Source organism: Heterodontus francisci, chromosome 6 (assembly GCF_036365525.1).
Source record: "Heterodontus francisci isolate sHetFra1 chromosome 6, sHetFra1.hap1, whole genome shotgun sequence".
Taxonomy (NCBI): Eukaryota; Metazoa; Chordata; class Chondrichthyes; order Heterodontiformes; family Heterodontidae; genus Heterodontus; species Heterodontus francisci.
Genome location: NC_090376.1, coordinates 33,482,139 through 33,498,214, shown reverse-complemented (window position 1 = coordinate 33,498,214; position 16,076 = coordinate 33,482,139). Strand labels below are relative to the sequence as shown.

At 42.5% G+C, this 16,076-nt stretch overlaps 1 protein-coding gene across 3 annotated transcripts in view; it reads left to right on the top strand.

Moving 5' to 3' along the window:
• Window positions 1–16,076, top strand: part of ufm1 (ubiquitin-fold modifier 1) — a 66,134-nt gene that overhangs the window by 24,165 nt on the left and 25,893 nt on the right. Inside the window, exon 6 of one of the 3 annotated variants that reach the window (XR_010975195.1) lies at window positions 11,576–11,693. The exons of the other annotated variants lie outside the window; for them this stretch is intronic. The gene's annotated coding sequence lies outside the window, so the exon portion shown is untranslated. The remainder of the gene's footprint in view (window positions 1–11,575; window positions 11,694–16,076) is intronic. 3 annotated transcript variants of the gene reach the window in all.

Genomic DNA, 16,076 nt, shown 5'->3' with positions numbered 1-16,076 from the left:
CTCCAAATGGTCTCACATTTGATACTGTTTTAGCCGTAGTTATGCTACTTATTTCATCATGGCAATGACAGAAAATGCACTATACTGCAATACTTTTAGTTTTGGCTTTATAGACAGGTTATTCTAATCATTTGCCGTCAAATTATTAACCCTTGGCTTTGATAATCAAACTAAGAGATCTGTCATGACATTGTTGCACCATTCATTTCGATCATGGCTGATCTGCTGCTCAACTCCATTTATCCAGCACCTTTGCTCCATATCCTGAGATCAGTCTCAGTCTTGCAAATTACAACTGTCTGCAGCCTTTTGGAAGAGAGAAGTCCTAATTTCTACTATGCTATGTATCTGCTGGTGGAGGAGTCTAAGACAAGGGGCTTTAAATCAGGAACAGGCCATTTAGGAGAGAAGACAGGAAACACATCTTTGTACTACGTGTGGTAGAAGTTTGGAACTCTCTCCAATTAAATGCAGGAGACGCTAGCTTAGTTAATAATTTAAAATCTAGATAACCACGGGTATTTAGGGATATGGAGCCAAAGCGGGTAAATGGAGTTGGGATGCACATCAGTTATGATAAAATTGAATGGCAGAATAAGCTTGAGGAGATGAATGGCCTACTCCTGTTCCTAGGTTCTGACAGAAAAAAATTCTTCCCTCACCTTAAGTGCCTTTTTATTGTACCTGCTTACTAGCTTTTAATGATTTGTATACTTAATCTCCCAAATCTCTTTGCTCCTTTACAGCTTCTAGCTCCTTGCCATTTAAGAAAATATGCAGATTATCTTTCTTGGGTTCAAAGTGATGACCTCACACTTCCCCAAATTGAGCTCATCTGCCACAGTTTTGCCAACTCACTTAATGTGTCTGTCACTTTGCAACTCCCTACTCCCCTCTGCACCACTTACTGTCTCTTCTAACTTAGTGTCAGCTGCAAACTTGGATATGTAACTATTCCTTCATTCCAAGTCATTAATAAACATGGTGAAAAGTTGAGCTGTGGAACACCACCTGTCACATCCTGCCAATCTGAATACATACTGCTGCTTCAGCATAGAGTCATAGAGTTATACAGCACAGAAACAGACACTTCGGCCCATCGTGTCTATGCTGGCCATCAAACACCTACCTATTCTAATCCCATTTTCCAGTACTTGGCCCGTAGCCCTGTATGCTCATCTAAATACTTCTTAAATGTTGTGAGGGTTCCTGCCTCTACCACCCCTTCAGGCAGTGTGTTCCAGATTCCAACCACCCTCTGGGTGCAAACATTTTTCCTCAAACCTCCTGCCCTTTACCTTAAATCTATGCCCCCTGATTATTGACCCCTCCGCAAAGGGAAAAAGTTTCTTCCTATCTGTCCTATCAATGCCCCTCATAATTTTGTATACCTAAATCAATGACATTCCCTCCATCATAAGGTCAGAAGTGGGGATGTTTGCTGATTGTGCAATGTTCACCATTCATGACTCTTCAGGTAATGAAGCAGCACGTGTCCAGATGCAGCAAGACCTGGACAATATCCAGGCTTGGGCCGATAAGTGGCAATTAACATTTGCGTCACACAGTGCCAGGCAATGACCATTTCAAACAGAGAATCTCCCCTTGATGTTTAATGGCACTACCATCGCTGAATCCCCCACTCTCAACATCCTGGGGTCAGCATTGACCAGAAACTGAACTGGACCAGCCACATAAATGCTGTGGCTACAAGAGTAGGTCAGAGACTGGGAATTCTGCAGCGTGTAACCCGCCTCCTGTCTCCCCAATGCCTGTCCACTGTCTACAAGGCACAAGTCAGGAGTGTGATAGAATACTGTCCACCTGTCTGGAAGGGTGCAGCTCCAACAACCCTCAAGAAGCTCAACACCATCCAGGACAATGCAGCCCGTTGATTGGCACCCCAACCACCACCTTCAATATTCACTCCCTTCACCACCGACGCACAATGGCAGTTGTGTGTACCATCTCCAAGTTGCACTGCAGCAACGCACCAAGACTCTTTCAACAGCACCTTCCAAACCTGCGACCTCTGCCACCTAGAAGGACAAAGGCAGCAGATGCATGGGAACACCACACCTGCACGTTCCCATCCAAGCCACATGCCATCCTGTCTTGGAACCATATTTCCGTTCCTTCACTGTCGCTGGGTCAAAATCCTGGAACTCCCTTCCTAACAGCACTGTAGGTGTACCTACACCCCAAGGACTGTAGCAGTTCAAGAAGGCAGCTCACCACCACCTTCTCAAGGGCAATTAGGGATGGGCAATAAATGCTGGCCTAGCCAGCGAAACCCACATCCCATGAACGAATAAAAAAAATACCCTTAATCCCCATTCTCTGTCTCCTACCTCCCAACAAACTTCCAACCCAAGTCGAAGGGCTGCCTCTTTTCTTACTTTTTTGTATCAGCTTTAGTTTTTTCATCATTATTATTATAGTTCTCAATTGCCCTGTTCTTGAATTTTACTTGGTTTCTAACCTCTTAATTTTCCATGGCATCCTAAAACTACCAGTCGTCGTTGGCTGTCTGTCAACTCGAGGATGATGTCGACTCAAGGTCGCGAGTTTCTGCCTTGGGTCTTCAGGTGACTGAACAGGTCGATTCCTGAACTGCAGATTTTTGGGCACATGCGGCAGGATGTCTCACGAAGTAGTGGGATCTGGAGTGCAGGACTTGCTTCCTTTTCTTTCCTTCTGTGCCGCCGCTCTGCCTCATCATTAAGGCATTTGGACTCAAAACATGATGCAGCTTGATGGACATGTTGTCACCATTTTGAACGATTGGTAGCAAGCTCCTCCCAGTCATCAATGTCAATGCTCCCGTGCTTCAAAGAGAGCTTCAGAGAGTCTTTTAAGCGTTTTCTTTGTCCTCCCCTGGAACTCTGGCCATTTGAGAATTGAGAAAACAGAACCTGGTGGGGAGACTGTTTATGGCCATCCAAACAGTGTCCAGTCCATTGAAGTTGGTTTTGTAGGAGTTTTGCCTGAATGCAGTGGAGCCGGCTTCTAGAAGGACACTCGTGTTTGTTCGACGGTCATCCCATTGAATCTGGAGGATGCAGCAAGACATTGCTGATGGAATTTCACTTGCACTCTTGTGTATCGCTGATACACAGTCCAGGTCTCCTTACAGTACAGGTGACAACAACTACTGTGTACACTAGGACTTTTATTGACTTGCAGAAGTCTTTGTTGTCAAACACTCGCTGCCATAGTTTGTAGAAGGCTGAGCTGGCGAAGCTGATTTAATGTTGGATCTCCTCGTCAATGGTGGCCTTTTGAGAGAGGTGCTTGCCCAGCTGACAACCAATCTGGAAAATCTTCACGCATCCAACTCAATTTCAGAACAGTGGGAACAACTAAAGTCAGCTGTACTAGACTCCTGTGTCCAGACCGTTGGGTTTGAGCATTGTCGTCCCCAGGACTGGTTCGATGAAAGTGATGCTGGAATATGTGATCTCCTGGAAGAAAATGAGCAGCCTTTGTTGCCTGGCAGAACAGCCCAAGGCCACAAGTCAAGAAGGCAGCATTCCAACAGCTCAAGGCTGACATCCAACGACACATCTGGAAGATAAAAGGACAATTGGTAGGAAGAGAAAGCCCGGGAGATCTCACAATATACTGACCATCGTGAAATGCAAAGTTTTTTGAAGCCACCAGGACCATCTATAGACGAAGGTCAAATGGACAAAACTGCTAGCTGATTCCTTTTTTAATGGAACATCTTATTCACTACCTTTGCAATCTCTTTTCAAAGAAATATCCCACTATTTTACAGTCATGTGTACCGGTGTCTCAGGTCATTGCTTGGGCTGTGCACCCAATGTTGTGGGTAGTGCCGTCCTCCCCTTGCAGCTCCCTGCTGTGCTCCTCTGGCCTCCTACTGTCCAGGAGGTTGCATCTGCTGAAGCCCATCCTGGCTGCTCTGTCCATTGCCAGAGTGGCCTGTCCCTATCTGAACTCCCTCAGCTTGGCTCTGTGCATTCACCAGGCCTCCTGCCAATCCCAGCTACCCATGTGATGCCAGCAGCCTCACGTCCCTCTCCGGATTCCTGCCACTCATTACTGAGGAAAGCAAGTCTTACAGCTGCAGGATTGGCTACTTAGTGGCACTTTTGAAGCAGCTAAGCTTTGCTTTGCCCCTCTACCGTATTTTAATCAGCCCTTCCCATAGCCCTCATGGCCCCCCCGCTGTGGTCACGACTTGAACACCCAGTCGTGTTCCCCACAATGAAAAGTAAAAACTTCAGCATAATTACAACCTCGACAGATTGCTAACATAGAATGTTGATGGTGTACGGAATACAAAAATTAGAACTTTGGCTATCACCTCATGCTTTTGACTAGTTTGGGCCCAGATCCTAGTTCAGACTAGTTACCCTCCCATCTTGTAACCTCTACAATAGCCACCATAGTTAATCAAGTCATGGGACAATCTATTGAAGAGATACCAAGTCTATTGCCTGCCATTAAGATGATACTGAGAATTCCAAAAAATTCCCCACAACATGTTATCCACCTTCCCAGCCTTTGAAAATTAAAACCTGCTGCTGATAAACTTGTTAATGAGCTCAACAATTGGAGGTGTGCACCTGACCCATTCCCTCCCTCCCGACGGCCCTTTTAAAATGGTGTTGCATTCCGGTGGCAGCAGGAACCAGTGCCTACCTCCGAGAACACGACCTTCAAATCGCGCTTGCCTCCACACCCGCACTCAGCGAGCTTTAAAACTCCGGCCCCACACCTTTAGCTGTGCATTGATTGCCCTAATGGTCCTGTCCTTTCCTAGCTTGGCTGAGGAAATAATCCTGAGATTACCATCTGTGAAGTGCTGCTCCTAAACTTATTAACTCTAATCTCCTAAACTTATTTTGCCGGACTTTAAGCCTTTCTTCACCCATATCATTTGCTCTCACACTGACACCAGTAACTAGTTGCTCTTCCTTCCCTTGCACAATCTTTTCCACTCTATTTAATATGTCACTTATTCTTGAATTAAAGGGAAAAAATGCAGTTGGAGTGATTTTAGTTGATTCATCAACAACCATGACAAAATGGTTGTTGTTTTGCCTATTACCAATGTTTTGATAGGATGTTTCCAATATAAATGTTGAAATAAAAAGTGTTACATGAAGTATTGTTTGTAGGCATGAAGTGCACGTCATACTGTGATGGAAACCACACCTGCCAAATGGAAACATATTAATTTCGCCATATGGAACACTATTATTTGAACGTTTACTGGACATTGAAATAATTAGTTTAAAAAGACCACAGAGCATTAGCTGAAAATATGGCTGCACATTTGCATTCTGAAAGCCTGTTGCATGGAGAGACAATGGGAGCACTCCCTGATTCAGTTAGCCAGATAAGTTTTTTAATCAAGAGACATTAAGAGTCATTGAATGTGTAAGAGCCAGCATTGCACCGCCCCTCCCCAACCCTGAGTGTATCTGGTAAGCTTGAAGGAATCCACAAAGCTCAAAGGCAAGGCTGTTCCAAACAAGAATTTAGTCACATAACTAACCTGCTGGTCAACTTGGAGTTGATTGAACTGTGCTCAAAGAAAAGTTTTGAGGCAGACTGCTTTTGGAAGACAAACAGAGAAGCAAGCTCTCTCTCTCTCTCTGCCTCTCCCTGTCTCTCACGCAAAATTCCAGAGACCCACGGAAGTAACTTAAGCTTCAAGACAGAAGACGCTGCCGCCTTCTGGTACCAGCAAAACAAGTTTGAAAGTGTGCACTGGGTCCCAATGAGAACTGCAAGATTTAACTCAATCAAAGACTTTACATCCAACCCAAAACCAGTAACTGAAATCCATCTACTACTTCAAACCTGTCCCCTTTAATTCTTTCTCCTCCTCTGTCTCTATTTGGATGTGTGTTCAGCACATATTCATGCTAGCATGGTTGCGTTGCATATTCTTAGTAGTTTTGACTGAGTTAAGAATTTTAAGGTTAATAAACTTGCACCTTTCTTGTTTAAATCTGAGAAAACCTGTCTGGTTGATTTCTTTAAAATTAGAGAGCAGTGAGCAAGGACGCATTGAGGGGAAGCTAAAAACACTTTTAAAAGTTAAACCCTGTTACAACCAAACCAGGAAAAGGCCAAGAGGGGAGCCCTAGATCCTGGTTGTAACAATACATGCATAGGTTGAATGTCTTTATTTAATCTTTCGGCAATAAAATGATTACTACAATAATATGGTTATTTACGAGAGATTTTGCAATCTGCCATTTGTTTTGAAACCGTGAACTGTTAATGGAGCACTAAAGGTGAGATCTTGTTATCTAGACTATAATTATATTGATAGAATAATAGGTTTCCATTTCTCCTGAAAATTTGATGGAATGCAGATGTGAATGAGAACCAATGTTCAGTGGCCTGGATGTAAAACCTCCAGAGAAATTAATGAGGTGATGTGTACCGTCTAGTTTCAAGTAAATTTGATCAGTGAGAAGGAACGTGAGTTTTTTTTCCCTAATAAATATTGGAGTAGAGAAAACAGGATGAGTGTGCTCCTCTACTATATCCTCAGGATGCTTCATTACTCTTCCACATTTTGCTTGTGCATATGCATAATTTGGTGCCAATTTTGTTAGCTGCAACTTTCCCAATTTCCACCTGTGCCATAAGAGGCATTAGGGTAAATTTTCCAGCTGATAGTCTGTATTTGATGGGGAACATAAGGAGTTGCTTATGCCGGTTTGGCGATGCATTAGTGTGTCTGATGGAGTTTTTAACTGGTACTGGAAGTGCTTGCCAATTTCCCGGTTGGAGCATTTAAATGATGTCCAGATGATATCATTTGCATTTCCACAGAATTTCCAACAGTTTATGCTGCAATAACATCGAGTTATAAACCCACCCATATAAAATGGTTTGCTAGCTTTAACATAAAATATCAGGATTGCTAGCAACTGTGTTGTATATGGAAATGGATTTAAATAGGCCTGCAAGGTAGCACTGCTGTATTTTGCAGCTCCTTTTCCAGTTTTATCAGTTTTTTAAATTTCCCTGTCAGTATTTAGTTCCACAGTATTGGCACAAAGAATTTGCCCTAGGCAATCGTCCTTTCTGTTTTTTCAGATCAACGAACACCTTTAGTCACATGAAGCAGCAGAATGATTTTGCATTTTATGTTCTGCAGCGTTTGAAATTCTGAGCACATTTTATTAAAAGTAGCATTTCATCATCGACAATACTCCTGATTTTGTGTAAAAGTACAAGAATTGTCTCAACAGATTTTTGTATTCAAATTTTAAGCATGGAATGAACTTCAGTGGGTGTTGTGCAACCTATTTTAAAAATAAGTAATCAGTTATTTCGGTATCATTTTAATTTGAATTTTGTGCTTGTAGCATTTAAGAACAAAATAACATAAGAAATAGTAATTGGCGTAGGCCATTCGGCCCTTTGAGCCTGCTCCGCCATTCAGTACGATTACTGTTGCTCTTCCACCTCAACTCCACCTTCCTGCACCATCCCCATATCCCTTAATATCCAAAAATCTAATCCTTTGAGTGAGGAAATTTCTCCTCATCTCAGTTCTAAATGGCTGACCCCTTATTCTGAGACTGTGACTCCTAGTTCTAGACTCCCCAGCCAGGGGAACTATCCTCCCAACTACCCTATCAAGCCATTCTTATAGGTTTCAATGAGATTACTTCTCATTCTTCCGAACTTAGATTTAGTCTACTCGATTTCTCGTCATAAGCCTCGTCCCAGGAATCAGTCTCATGAACCTTCGTTGCTGTCTTTCCAAGGCTAGTATATCCTTCCTCAGCTAAGGAGACCAAAACTGTACAAAGTACTCCAGGTGTGGATCATCAAGGCCCTATGCAATTGTAGTAAGACTTAGTCACTTTTATACTCCAATACCTTTGTAATAAAGGCTAACATAGCAATTTGTTTCCTAATTGCATGCTGTACCTGCATGTTAACTTTGTTATTTGTGTACAATGAGACCCAGATCCTTCTAAATACCAATGTTTCCCAATCTCTCATCATTTAAAAAATATTCTGCTTTTCTATTTTTCCTTCCAAAGTGATTAAGTGCACACTTACTCATATTATATTCCATCTGCCATGTTCTTGCTCAATTATTTAACCTGTCTATATCCCTTTGTAGACGTTTTGCATCCTCCTCGCAGCTTGCTTTCCCACCTTAACTTTGTGCTATCAGAAAACTTGGTCCCCTCAACTAAGTCATTGATATAGATTAATAGCTGAGATCCAAGCACTGATCTTGCAGTACCCTACCAGTTACAACTTTCTAACCTGTTGATTCCTTTTCTTTGTTTTCTCTCCATCCTAATATATTACCCCCATTCCCATGAGCACTCATGGGATAAATTGTGTAATAAACATTTGTGTGGCACCTTATTGAATGCTTTTTGATAATCTAAATATACTATTACTGCTCATTTCCCTTATCCACCCTGTTAGTTACAACCTCAAAAAACTTAACAGATTTGTTAAACACAATTTCCCTTTCATAAATCTGTTGACTCTGCTTAATCATATTATTATTCTCGAAGTGCTCTGTTACCACGTCCCTAATTAATTCTAGCATTTTCCCTACTACTGATGTCAGGCGAAGTGTAATTCCCTGTTTTCTCTCTCCCTTCTTTCTTGAATAGAATTCAAGTGTATTGATGCTGTCATTAGGTAGCAGTATAGAAATGCAACTCATAGCTGCAAATAAACTATAGCAATATAACCCAGTTCTCCCACTGACTGTGCTTACGTTATAGTGTTTGTTTTAGCTTGCCTTGCAGTTATAAAAGTTAAAACATCTGCATTTTCTAAAAGACTGTGTTGCATTATGGGCACACACATCCTTTAGTATTTATAACCATAATGTATTCAGTGTGCGAGAGATAAATTTATCTGGTTGTTGCGTGCACAGGGCTTTGGGTTTAATATGCAATTTTGACAGTGTGCATGCAATTCAGCTGCAAGAAAAATAAATGTACAGGCTAGACATTTTTGTTAAAGGCATGCAAATAAGTTATGCAACCCTTGATGCACAGATAAAAGCCCAACTGGTCAATAAATGAAGACTAAAATGTCACAAGTGTAATCCTTTTTTCATTAAATTTTAACCTGGCTTTGATTTTACATTAGTGCAAATTGGGAGGATGAGAATTTGTAGGTGTAGGAGCAGCAAATGGGCATAGATGTCAGATTGCTTCAAATTTCCATGCTTTACTACAGGCTGTCTTCAAGCAGTGAAGAGCACAACTGTCTGAGGCAATAGCTTGAAAAATAGTTCAGAGCCCATACTTCAAAGAAGAACATTTTTGAAATGTGTCTGTTGTTATGACTGACTGCTCCAGTCAAAGCCCCCAATCAAAATATACAATTCTGATTGTGGTGGGAGAAATGCACTGTTAATTCAATCCCATCCCTCCACAGATCGCCTAACATATTGTTTTTAAACTTTCCAAATTAAAGGAAGACCCAGCCAGATTGTACCCTCCATTAATCCCCGAATGAGGCAAACCAAATCAGGTGTCTTTAAATCAACAAATTAACTGTTTAATTAGGAAATCTAAATTATTAAACACTAAGATACAAACAACATTTTAAAATAGAAAAAGTTAAGAGCCCTTGCAGATTTACGCTCCTGCCGGATGTGGAACAGACCAAGGTTGTTTGAAGTCTTCACAGCCGTCCAATGGGGGGGGAAAAAAGGTTCTTCAACAGTAGAACAGTCCGTAGTCTAATTCAAAAGTTGAAATTGATGCTTTCCATCTCCAGCGATGAATTTCCACTATTAACAACTTCCAAACACTTTTTAATGAATCAATTTGGCTTTAGAATTTTTGAGGAACAAAAGATTGTCACAGTCTAACCTCCCTTCCTTCAGTTTAAAATCTCAGAGATCTCTGTTTTGGCTTGACTTTTTAGAATTTTGAGAGAGAATAAACAAACACGCTAAATTCTCTTCCTTCAGTTAAAATGGTCTGAAAGCACTCCTTTTAGGTGCTAACACACAGCTGTCTATTTGTTTCTCCGTTAGAACAGTCTGTTTCCACTATAAGCCAGTTCAAAATTAAATTGCAACAATGTATCTCTTGATCTCTGGTCCTGAATGGCTGTATCCTGGGAAACAAGAATGCACATTTTGAATCATTGTCTCCGAGTGGCTGTATCCCGAGCAACGAGAATGCATTCTTTGACTCAGTCTTTGGAGCTTGCTGCCTTAAAGCAGTACTGCTTTACCAGGATGTTGCCTGGTCTGGAGGGCATTAGCTATGAGGAGAGGTTGGATAAACTCGGATTGTTTTCACTGGAATGATGGAGGTGGAGGGGCGACTTGATAGAGGTTTACAAAGTTATGAGCGGCATGGACAGAGTGGATAGTCAGAAGCTTTTTCCCAGGGTGGAAGAGTCAGTTACTCGGGGATATAGGTTTAAGGTGAGAGGGGCAAAGTTTAGAGGGGATGTGCGAGGCAAGTTCTTTACACAGAGAGTGGTGAGGGCCTGGAACTTGCTGCCGGGGGAGGTGGTGGAAGCAGGTACGATAGCGACGTTTAAGAGGCATCTTGATAAATACATGAATAGGATGGGAATAGAGGGATACGGTCCCCGGAAGTGCAGAAGTTGTTAGTTTAGGCAGGCATCAAGATCGGCGCAGGCTTGGAGGGCCGAATGGCCTGTTCCTGTGCTGTACTGTTCTTTGTTCTCTTTCCAGCCTTAAAGGCACACTGCATTCTTCCCCCCCCAAAAAAACTACAGGGTCGTAACACTGTATAACTGTCATGATAAAGTAGCACAAACTTTAAATAACGAACTAACTTGGGGATTGCCTAGGGATAATTGACATGCAACAGTAATTCTGGGAATGTACTAATCATGAATACCAGAAGCCAGAAAATTGGGAGTCCAATTGAAAGTTGTGCCGCATCACTCAATTTGCTAAAAGTCAGCAGCAAATTTGGAATGCAAACTTTACATTTAATATTTATAAGAATGTACAGAGCAACTAAAACTGGTATATTTTAACTGGGTTTCACCTCAATATTGGTTTATTTTTATAGTGATATACTGTATTCTTAAACTATTTGTCATTGGTATTATATTATTCATGATATCATGAGGTGTGTTTTTTTTAAGTTAAGCATTACAAGTCATTTAAGATTATACATATCCCAATAATGCTCACTCTTTTAGCATCACAATCTCTGCTATCATCAAGCTATGGGTGTGGATGCATTTTATAGTTGTGTATAAATTTTGCTGTAGTTTTTATCTGCAAATTAATGAACTTCATTAGGTGGAACAAATAAAAATATTTTCCAAATGCAATTCAACAAAATTTTTCTCCCAGTAATTAATATGCTTGGTACTGAACATTTTAATAACTATCTTAAGTATACCAATATGTTTAATGGGCTGCAGCATATTAAAGGTACTAAGTTATTGGTTTCTCCAATGAGATATTAATACTGAAGATTAAAGCTTTCAGTAGCAGCTTCTGATTCTTCAGTCTTGCAGTTCCTAACTGTATTAATGTCTTTCTCTCTCCTATTGTATTCTGTGTAAATGATGTTCATCCTTCGAGGCAAAGATTACCATGTCCATCATCTAAGGTGTTTGGTAGGGTGGATACGTAGGTGACTGCTAAGGCTGATTTACACCCGGAAGGTTCTGCTGCAAATAGGGCACGATATTGCATACAAGTGAGTTTTGGACAAGCTGCTGGCTCGGGATTTCCTCTCCTTGCATTTTCTCTCTGCCTCTGATTTATGCTTTCTGTCAAAGGAGGCCTCAGCCTTTTTATTTGATTGTGCCAGGTGCAGTGATCCTGGGCGAGCTTCTCCCAGGACTCGGGATCAATATCAAAATTAAATGTCCTTGTGCGTGTCCTTTGACCACCATGAGAGTGCATTCCAGACTCGAGCTCCCCATAGAAGATTTGCTTTGGTAAGCGAGTGTCAGGCATTCTGGTTACATCAGCAGCCCAACTCAGTTGTGACTGTCTCAATATAGTGTGGATGCTTGGCATGTCAGCTCAGGTGAGCACTTCAGTGTCTGGTATTTTGTCCTGCCATCTGCTCTTCAGAAGCTACCAACAGCAGCTCAAATGAAAGTGGTTGAGCTTCTGAGAGTAGGGTGGGCAGGACTATTGCTGTATAGACTTTGTTTGGTAAGCAGACTTACTCCTCAGACTGATGTTCGAAGTCTGATGAAGGCTACCCTTGTTTTGCAATTCTTGTATGTGTCTTGTCATTGATATAGACAGCTCTCGAGTGTGCTGCCGAGATAGCTGAACCTATCCGCTGCTGACAGGTTCTGGTCATGGACTGAAGCCTTGGGCTCAAGATAAGGCATTCCTGGAGTAGGTTGGTACATTATTTTTCTTTGTGCTTATCATAAGGCCAAAGTTGTTGCATGAGTTGGAGAACAAGTCCAAGTTACATTGCATGCTCAGCTCTGAACCAGCCACTAGTGCACAGGAATCAGCAAAGAGGAAATAGCGAAGTCTATCCTTGGAAATCTTGTATTTTGGCTGGAGTTGTCCCATTGAGTAGCTTCCCATCCATGCAATATCTGATTTTGATGCCAGGGTCACCATCATGGAAGGCATCGAGAGCATGGTGCGAAAAAACATACAGAATAGGGTTGGTGCTAGCATGCAGCCTTGCTTAACTCCATTAGTGACTGGAAATGGGTCAGAAGACTCACCATCACTCAGGGCACGCGCGAGCATGCCGTCATGGAACTGTTGAACCATTGTGATGGATTTCTCAGGGCAGCTGAATTTCTCCGTTACCCTCCAAAGGCCGTTACGACTAACTGTGTCAAAGGCCTTGGTCAGGTCAACAAACATGGTGTAGAGGTCTATTTTCTGTTCTTGGCATTTCTCCTGGAGCTGTCTAACTTCAAACGCCATTTCAGTGGTTCCTCAAACAGTTCTGAAACCGCACTGCCTCTCTGGCAGCAGGTCCTGGTTGACATGTTGTACTAAGCAGTTCAGAATGATTATGGCAAAGATTTTGTTGGCCATGGAGAGAAGTGAGATTCCTCTGTGATTGTCAAGCTCCTTTCCGTTTGTACAGATAACAAAAGGGTGCAGCCTCCGCTTGTACAGGTGTTTTTTTTTTAATTTATTCTTCCATGGGACATGGACATTGCTAGCAAGGCCAGCATTTGTTGCCCATCCCTAATTACCCTTGACAACTGAGCAGCTTGCTTTCAGAGGGCAGTTAAGAGTCAACCACATTGCTGTGGGTCTGGCGTCACATGTAGGCGAGACCAGGTAAGGATGGCAAATTTTCTTCCCGAAAGGACATTAGTGAACCAGGATGGGTTTTACACCCATTGATGATTGTTTTATGGCACTATAACTGTGACTTCCTTTCAATTCCAGATTTTTGTTAATTAATTGAATTTAAATTTTACCAGCTGCCTTGCTGTGATTTGAACTCATGTCCCCCAGACGCTAGCTCAAGCCTCTGGATTGCTAGTTCAGTGACATTAACGCTATACCAGCGTCTCCCCTTGGGCAATGGAGACATCTTTGTATTCTTGCGTGACGGTTCCTTGCTCCCAGTTAGACTGAAGGAGTTCAGTGAGATTCTTTGACCAGGCATTGATCTCCAGCCTTGTAGATCTCAGCTAGGATAGCATCAGCTCCTGGACCTCTAGAGTAGTAAAGTACACTATATCTCTGAGTGTTGTCCAGTTATCCTCTATGCAGTGAGTGTCCATTTTCATTGTGCACAGGCGACTCTCAAGTTTCTCCGAGAGAGATCCTTTTCATGCCTGCCTGTTTCGGCCTTGAGACATTGACATACTTGTGGACCTTCATGCCCTGGGGCCATCTAGGGGGATGGATCTTGATGTTTAGCTTTGAGATGATATATCGATGGTCAATCCAGCAGTCATGGCTTTCATTACATGCACATCCTGCCTATCCCTCTGCCTGGCGATGATATGGCTGATTAGATGCCAATGTATGGAACGGTGGTGCATCCAAGATGTCTTGTGGTTAGGGAGGTGATTAGGAAGTCATGCTCAGCACACACCTTCAGCAAGCGGAGACCATTGCTATTACAACTGCTAACCCCATTTTTTTCAATGATCCCTTCCCATGCTTGGTGATCCGCACCAACTCTTGCATTCAAGTTACCAGGAATGATTAACTTGTCTGACTTTGGCAGAGCTGCAGTCAAGGAGTGGAGGTCATTATAAAATTTATCCTGGACTTCAGGGGTGGTAATGATAGGGGTATACACATGGAAGAAAATTGCTTGTCTGTTCCTGTGCAGGGGGTGTTTATGCATTATTAAGACTATCATTACCACGCTTGAGAAGACAAGTCAACTTACTGCCGAGGTAGTTCAAGACAAAAAAGCCTACGCCAGCTTTGTGCAGTTCTTTTCCACGCCCATTCCAAACGAATGTGTAACCTGTGTCGATTTCCTTGCGCTGACCCTCCTCAGGTAGACGAGTCACGCTGAGGGTGGCGTTCTGGATGTTGTACCTAGCCAACTCTCTACCGATGAGCAGTTCTCCTGTCTGGTCTGTCGGCTGTGGTGTTATTCATGAGGATGCGCACATTCCATGCGTGACTGGTGTCACCCTTACATTATTTTTTGAGATTGACTTATAACCGCATTGATGTGCTCCCCGATAGCTGCGTCCTGCTGACCCTTGCTTGAGCAGACAATGTTGAGGTCACCTTTTCTAGCCTCTTCCTCATTTTAGGGAGGTAAGCAGCGTGGTCCTGGAAAGGGCTGCTCAGTCGCTCAAGGGACAGCCAAGTTCCACTGCTGCTTCCTTCGAGTGAAAAATAACCCAATGCTTTGAGCTGCCTGTGTGCAGGTTCGTGGCTACAGCTCCCAGTGAATCCACGTCTGCAGCTACATCACTCGCCCATCACCACAGGACTTGTGACAAATGGATAATAAAATCGGATCCGTTAACTCTGTTCCTTACTCTAGAGATGCTGCCAAATCCAGTGCTGATTATTGGCCATATTTTAGGATGATTCCTTCACTGACATCAGAAAATTGTTTTTAGGCAAAAAAAAAGTAAATGTAGTTAGCTCTTCTGTTGAAATTTGCTTACTATTTTGGTACAAAGGTGTATCTTTACATTGGAAGCCAAGCTTTCTGCTGTTTCCTATACATAATCTTCTCTTGTTTTTTGTCTTAAAATTGGGCCTGATCTCAGAGCCTCAGAACTAGTTAGGAACCTGGGAACAAAAGTAGACCATTTGGTCCTTCAAACCTGTTCTGCCACTCAGTGAGATCATGGCTGCTCTGTCACTAAACTCCATATGAAATGAGGTGGACCAAGTGTCTGGCAGCGAGCACTTGGGTAAGAGTGATCATCATAAGTTAAGGTTTAGAATAGTAATGCATAAAAGCAAGGAACAAATAAGGTAGAATATCTAGATTGGAAGAGGGCTAATTTCAGCGTGATGAAAAGGGATCTATCCAGGGTAGAATGGAACGAAGACTGAAAGGAAGAGCTGTATCAGAACCATGAGCTATCTTTAGGGAAGTGATGCTTCAGATACAGTCTAGGTATTTTCCAACAAGGGCACAAGGTAGGGGGACCAACAACAGGGCTCCTTGGATGGCGAGGGAGATTAAGATGAAACAAAAAAGAGGGCGTATGATGCATGTCAGGTGAACTCATCAAGTGACAGGCCATGTACAATAAGTTAAGAGGGGAGGTGAAAAGGAAAGCAAGACTGGCAAAGAGAGAACATGAGAGTAGAATTGCAGGGAACCCGATCTTCTACTGGCATGTAAATAGTAAGCAAGTAGTAAGAGGTGGAGTGAGGCCTATTAGGGACAAAGAAGGTAATATATGCTTGGAGGCACAGGGCAAGGCTAATATATTTAATGAGTGCTTTGTATTCGTGTTCACGAAGGAAATGGAATCTGACAAAATATCAGTAGAAGTAGAGATAGTAGAGGCAATGGATAGGATAAAAATTGAGAGTGGGGAAGTACTAAAAAGGCTGCCTATGCTCAGGGTAGATATGTCACTTGGTCCAGATGACTTGCATCCCAGGTTGCTAAAGAAAGTGAGGATGGAGATAGTGG